Genomic DNA, 7,880 nt, shown 5'->3' on the forward strand with positions numbered 1-7,880 from the left:
CAAGATTGCTGATGATACAAAGATGGGAGGAGGACACAAAAAATCTGCAAAAGGACATAGACAGGCTAAGTGAGTGGGCAAAAATTTGGCAGCTGGAGTATAATGTTGGAAAGTGTGAGGTCATGCACTTTGGCAGAAAAAAATCAAAGAGCAAGTTATTATTAAAATGGAGAAAGATTGCAAAGTGCCGCAGTATAGCGGGACCTGGGGGTACTTGTGCATGAAACACAAAAGGATAGTGTCATGTATCTAGACATGTTTACTGCTTGAACTATGAGACATGATGTGCCCCAGAGGGCACTACTATGGGAAACTTGTTCACCAGCTGTATGGTCAATAAGGTGTGCCACCAGAGGGCACTGCAGTGGGAGATTTGTAGGTTACCTATACAAGTGTGCCTGGCCTAGTATAAAAGGCAAGCCACCATGTGTGATGTTCACTCTGGAGTTATATTAAATGGACTAAGGTCACTACAGTTCAAGTACAATACATGGCCTCGTGGAGTATCTAAAGACATAACAGATAATATGCAGGTACAGCAAGTAATCAGGAAGGCCAATGGTATCTTGGCCTTTATTGCAAAGGGGATGGCGTATAAAAGCAGGAAAGTATTACTACAGCTATATAAGGTATTGGTTAGGCCACACCTGGAATACTGCGTGCAGTTTTGGTTTCCATATTTACGAAAGGATATACTTGCTTTGGAGGCAGTTCAGAGAAGGTTCACTCAGTTGATTCCGGGGATGAGGAAAGGTTGAGTAGGTTGGGCCTCTACTCATTGGAATTCAGCAGAATGAGAGGTAATCTTATCGAAACGTATAAGATTATGAGGGGGCTTGACAAGGTGGATGCAGAGAAGATGTTTCCACTGATGGGGGAGACTAGAACTAGAGGGCATGATTTTAGAATAAGGGGCCGCCCATTTAAAACAGAGATGAGGAGAAATTTCTTCTATCAGAGGGTTGTAAATCTGTGGAATTCGCTGGCTCAGAGAGCTGTGGAGGCTGGGACATTGAATAAATTTAAGACAGAAATAGACAGTTTCTTAACCGATAAGGGGACAAGGGGTTATGGGGAGCGGGCGGGGAAGTGGAGCTGAGTCCATGATCAGATCAGCCATGAGCTTATTGAATGGCGGAACTGACTCGGAGGGCCGTATGGCCTACTCCTGTTCCTATTTTTTATGTTCTTATGTAACACCTTGATGGCAACAGTCTGCACTTGTGTGGCAGTAAGATGAGCTTGCATGGCTTCAGTCTGAGCTACCATTGTAGCATTCAGTCGTTGGGTCTGCAGTGGAAGCTGAGACTTTGGCCATCAGACGTGGCATGATAGTTGGGTCCACAAGTGCTTTAATGGATCTGCCTATGCCTTCCATGATGGAATGGATGGGCTGCAAGCTCTGCTCAAAGCCCTGTGCAAGACTGGAGCTGGACCCCTCCATGCTCCTTGACAATGCATTTAGGTTTCTGGTAGGCCTCCCAATGCACCACTGTGCATACTTCTTCAGCTTTCTTCTGTAGGCCACCCATCGAAGTCTTCATCTGGGTCCTATGCAGCAGAACCTGTGTGTGACCTCGTCCTTTTGCACTCTCTAAGCTTGAAGCTATGCCTTCCTATTGCAGATTCTATGACTATTTTAAATACTTGGGGCTGGATTTTCATCATTTCTTCGATCATTTACCACCCATTTACCACCAAAAATACCACCAGTGTTAAATTCATCAGTGATTTACCACCGGTGGTAAAAAATACCACTGATCTTATTTTTTTCCTGTTTTTCTGACATCAGTAAGTGTGCAACACTGAAATACCACCGAAAATTACCACCAGAGGTGAATTCATCAATACCACCATTTTCACCACTGGCCTAAATCACCATCGAGAAAAGTACATTTTATCTGATCTTATCTGATTGAATCCAGTGCACAGTTTAAAAACCGGAGCTGCAGTCCAGTCCACCTGAGAGAAGGCTGAGTTTTACACAGACACCTTTATGTGAGTTCAGAGTTAGATTTTAAGGTTATTTGGGGCTTTTAGTGGATTATTTGAGTAAATTGGAGTTCATTTTAAGGATATTTAAGAAATTTGGAGGACATTTGAGGACATTTTGAGAACATTTGCAGGACATTTAAAGAAATGGGCCTAAAATATCGCTGCCAAAATTACTGACTACTTATATGATGCAGAATAGAGCTGTAAGGTTTATTTAAGAGCATGTCCCCACAGTATCCCCCATTTCCCCATATCCTCCATATCCCCATATCCCCCATATCCCCATATCCCCATATCCATATCCACCATATCCCCATTCCCCCATATCCCTCATATCCCCCATATCCCTCATATCCCCCATATCCCTATATCCCCCATATCCCCATATTCCCATATCCATATCCGCCATATCCCCCATTCCCCCATATCCCTCATATCCCCCATATCCCCATATCCCCATATCCCCCATAACCCCATATCCCCCATATCCCCATATCCCCATATCCATGTCCACCATATCCCCCATTCCCCCATATCCCTCATATCCCACATATCCCCATATCCCCCATATCCCCCATATCCCCATCTCCCGATCTCCCCATTTCCCCCATATCCCCGTATCCCCATATCCCCATATCCCCCATATCCCCATATCCCCCATATCCCCCATATCCCCGGTTTTATTTGATGAAAATAGCGTGTTTTGAGTGAGAGTATATTGGTGGTTAAAAAAACCTCAATTTTTAAATAGCACCGGAATGCCACCGGAAAACCGATGGTAGGGTAAATGATAAAAATCTAGCTCATTGACATTTATCCTGTCTATATACCCTTTAGAATTTTGAATGCTTCAATAAGATCATCCCTGAACCATCTTTTCTCCAGTGTAAACATCATCAGCTTCTACAGCCTCTCCATTACTTAGGGCATAATTCCAATTATCACTTTAGTTGCCCTTCACTGGATTCTCTCCACTACAAGCGAGGCTGGACTCGAGTTCTGTACAAATGTAATCACATCCTGAGATCTGTTTCCCTGGCATTACAACCCAATATCCTATTTGGTTTCTTTACTGCTGCCACACATAGGCCGGAATTTTCCGGGAGTTCAGCAAGTGGGATCGGCAGCAGGTCAGGTGGGAATGGTTTCTTTTGACAGTGGGTCAGGACCCCGCTGTGAACCCACCGCCATGCGCCTTTCCCAGTGCCGGATCTCTCAGCGCTGAGCAGACCCTACATGCAACGACGGGGGACCCAATTAAGCTGATTGTTGCCTTGTTGAGAGATCATTAAGAATACATTTTACCTTACCTTTTCTGTTTAAATGTTCGCCCATGGGGTCCATGCTGCTGGGGACCACGTCTATTAAGCTGAGGCGAGAGTTGAATGACCATGGAATCATCTAATTAATTGACAGTTTGAAATGTGCTATAAAAGCTCCCACCTCACAGCTGTTCACTTTCCAAGCTCAGAAGCTCTTGTTTGCTGTATTTAAAACACACATTGAGCTTTATGTTGGCTGAAAGTGTTTGGAGCAAACTCTCTATCCATTGGAACAACCTCTCTCACCATTGACAACTTGCTTCTATCATCTCAACTTTACTTGCCATCTATCCATCAGCAGGGGTACCATTTATACTGGTTCACCTTGGTCCTCAGAATCTGACCACGATCATCCCCAACACCAGCAGAATCAGGCACACCAGCAGCACCAACAACACCATCAACCTTCTCCACAACCACCTGATGCTGCACTGGGCAGAGGGCATCAGTGCCCGAGAACATTGCTGCCTGGGAGACCAGGGATGGCCTCATCATGGCCATACTTCACTTGACACTGCCACATGATGTGCCAGGTTGGCACCACCCCACACCAACACCATAAAGCATCCCTACAATGTCCAAGCCATTCCTTTCACACTCACCACCATTGCAGGTGGTACCATTATGTCTCACCATTGCTGCAATGCACTAAGCCACTTCCAAAGATGAGCACAAATCTGTCCAAGAACGGAAAGTGTTGAAAATAAAAGTTTCAATGTTTGACAGCACATTAACAAAAACTTTCCATGAACATTGGATAAAACACCCAAGTGGCTACTCTTGAGTGTTGTTAGTTGGTTTGATTGCACTAGGATGAGGGTGAGTGTGATGGATGGTGAATGAGATGGGGATGAGATAAGAGAGGGATGGGTTGAGGTGCAAGGTAAATTGGTGTGAGTAAGGATGTGCAGGAGTAGGGTAAGGAAGGCAGAGGAGATGTGATGAGAGGCACAGCAGGATGAGGTTGAGTGTGGTTTTGTACTAACGTTACGTGATCTACTGAGATCATTGAAACGTTTGCGCCACAGCACCCAGGTCCTCCAGACCACATCCCTGCTTGTGCCCTCCTGTGCAATATGCAATCAGGCAGTTTAGGTCTCCTGGGAAGGTCTCTTCTGCCCATCAGACGGAAAGAGGACCTCCCTACATGTTGGGACTCCCTGTATAAGCATATGAAGGGAGTCATGGGAGAGCCCTGGGTGCAGCCCTGCACCTCTGTGCAGTCATTGTCAGTGTTTGCAGCACTTCAATGCTGTAGAACGCTGACAGCACAAATGTCAAAATAAATTTGGACAAGGTTACCTTTTGATGTTGGAATGCAAATCTTCTGTTACCATTTCTGACGGTGGCCGTTATGATCTCTGAGTTTTTCCATGACATTGCACTATCAATTTATGATTATAATGACAGCTGACAGGAAGAAAGGTTTTACTGAGAAATAAGGGACTAAAGGAAACTGGATGAAATAGTGAGTGTCTTTTGGGCTCTGGTACATGGGTTCGAACTGCTTCTAACTGATACGATGAAAGTTTCTCTGATGGCTGTAAAGGTTGGAAATGTTGGATAGTATCAACTTAGTTTTACAGGGTGCAAGTACATAGCATAAACCTGCTCATAACTAAATGCAAACTGTCAGGCTTAGTCAGAGAACCCATTAGGATGTTCAGTGTTGGATATAGAAATGTAATGGTTACTTTCTCAGGTTGGGATTAAAAGATGCTCTTGGTGAAGTAGCTTGACTTTAGATATTTGAGAGACTTGCTTTGCCCACCATTTTTCAAAGTTCACATATCTAATAGACACAAGGCCTGGAAAACTGGGTGGTGCAGTGATCCCTGGGACCGAAGTTCAAATCCAACCCACACTGATAAGATGAAAGTCTTCTCTATCTGTTGACTATAAGGATTTTATATGAAATGAATTTGGGCAGCCTGATTCTACTTTCTAGTGGGCATAGGGCATAAGCATAAAACAGTCACTCAGACATCATTATCATCATCATCATAGGCAGTCCCTCGGAATCGAGAAAGACTTGCTTCCACTCTAAAAATGAGTCCTTAGGTGGCTGAGCAGTCCAATACAAGAACCACAGTCCCTATCATAGGGTGGGACAGATAGTCATTGAGGGAAAGGGTGGGTGGGACAGGTTTGCCGCACACTCTTTCCGCTGCCTGCGCTTGGTTTCTGCATGCTCTCGGCGATGAGATTCGAGGTGCTCAGCGCCCTCTTGGATGCACTTCCTCCACTTAGGGCGCTCTTTGGCCAGAGACTCCCAGGTGTCAGTGGGGATGTTGCACTTTATCAGGGAGGCTTTGAGGGTATCCTTGTAACATTTCCTCTTCTCTCCACCTTTGGCTCATTTTGCCGTGAAGGAGTTCCGAGTAGAGCACTTGCTTTGGGAGTCTCGTGTTTAGCATGGCTCTCACTCGGACAACGCACATAATGGCAGGAGTGGGAAATGGAAAAAAATGTCACACTAATGCAGTATGGGGTGCTTGCCTTTTTTTCATTCTCGGGATGTCGGCGTCACTGATGAGGCTGGCATGTATTGCTCCTCCTAGTTGCCCTTGAGAGGGTGATGGTTGTTATGAAGAAAGAGTCAGACTGAATACTGTGAGCTCAAAATAAAGTGTGATCTTTGTCTTTTATTGCAGGTCTCCAGAGTGCCTCTCCAACCTGTGAGGCCTCCTTAAATATCTATGCTCCCAAGGGATTATGGGATCCCTTGGGAGTCCAGGGGATGAGCCCTCTGGTAGCTGTACAAGGTATATACAAGTTTACATATATAACAACACTCCCCCCGCCCCCCGAAAGTCAACAGTGTAACTATTTACAAGGTGAGTCGATCTGGGGCCCTTCTTGCATGGTTGATCGTCTCGGGGCAAATGCTGGTTTTGGTGAATCGTCTGTTGGGTCCTCGCTGGGCTGCTGTGCAGCTGGCCTTGCTGGGCTGCCTGGTGTGGTGAGTCCTGCTGGGCTGCTGTGGATGATGGGTTCTGCTTCGTGGGCAACCGCTGTGTCCGTTGCCACTGGTGTGTGTGTTAGGGAGTCAAAGAAGGTAGGATCCAAAGTGAGTTGCTCAGGATAGTCCGTGAATCTGAGTTTGATTTGGTCCAAGTGTTTTCGGTGAATGAGTCCATTTGAAAGTTTGATCCTAAACATCCTGCTCCCCTCTTTGGCCACAACAGTGCCGGGAAGTCACTTGGGACCTTGTCCATAATTCGATAGAAATACAGGATCATTGATTTCAATCTCGCATAACACATTTGCGCTATCATGAAGCCGCCTGCTCTCTATCTGTTCATGTAGATCAGGGTGAACTAACGAGAGCCTTGTCTTAAGTGCTCTTTTCATGAGCAGTTCAGCAGGTGGGATCCCAGTGAGCGAATGGGGTCTTGTGCAGTAGCTAAGCAGGACTCGGGATAGGCGAGTCTGCAGTGAGCCTTCAGTTACCCTCGTCAAGCCCTGCCTAACCATTGGATGCTCGTTTAAACGGGGCAGATGTAACATGTTTGATCCCGTTACAGGTCATGAATTCTTTGAACTCAGCACTGGTAATACATGGCTCGGTGTCGCTCACAAGGACATCGGGCAGGCCGTGCGTGGCAAACATGGCCCGCAGGCTTTCAGTGGTGGCAGCGGACGTGCTATCCGACATTATCTCACATTCAATCCATTTGGAGTACGCATCTACAACTACAAAGAACATTTTACCCAAGTACGGGCCTGCGTAGTCGACATGGACTCTAGACCACAGTTTGGAGGGCCAAGACCAGAAACTTAGTGGCGCCTCCCTGGGTGCATTGATTAGCTGCGAGCATGTGTTACATCCGTGCACACAGGACTCTAAGTCCGCATCGATACCGGGCCACCACATGTGGGATCTGGCTATCGCTTTCATCATTACGATGCCTGGGTGGGTACTGTGGAGGTCACTGATGAAGGTGTCTCTGCCCTTCTTGGGAACCGCTACCCGATTGCCCCACAGAAGGCAGTCTGCCTGTATCGACATTTCATCTTTGCGCTGCTGGAACGGCTTTATCTCTTCCTGCATTTCCACTGGGACACTGGACCAGCTCCTGTGAAGCACACAGTTTTTAACTAGGGACAAGAAGGGGTCACGGCTCATCCAGGTTTTAATTTGTCGGGCTGTGACGGGTGATTGCTTATTCTCAAATGCTTCCATAACCATGACTAAATCTGCGGGCTGCTCCATTTCCAACCCCTTGGTGGGCAATGGCAGCCTACTGAGAGCATCGGCACAGTTTTCTGTGCCTGGCCTGTGGCGGATGGCGTAGTTGTATGCGGACAACGTGAGCGCCCATCTCTGGATGCGGGCCGTGCATTAGTATTTATCCCCTTACTCTCGGAAAACAGAGATATCAGTGGCTTATGGTCAGTTTCTAATTCAAATTTTAGCCCAAACAGATATTGATGCATTTTCTTTACCCCATAGACACACGCTAACGTCTCTTTTTCAATCATGCTGTAGGCTCTCTCAGCCTTAGACAGACTCCTGGATGCATAAGCAACTGGTTGCAATTTCCCCAAATCATTAGCTTG

The sequence above is a fragment of the Pristiophorus japonicus genome, chromosome 1, assembly GCF_044704955.1.
Source record: "Pristiophorus japonicus isolate sPriJap1 chromosome 1, sPriJap1.hap1, whole genome shotgun sequence".
Lineage (NCBI taxonomy): Eukaryota > Metazoa > Chordata > Chondrichthyes > Pristiophoridae > Pristiophorus > Pristiophorus japonicus.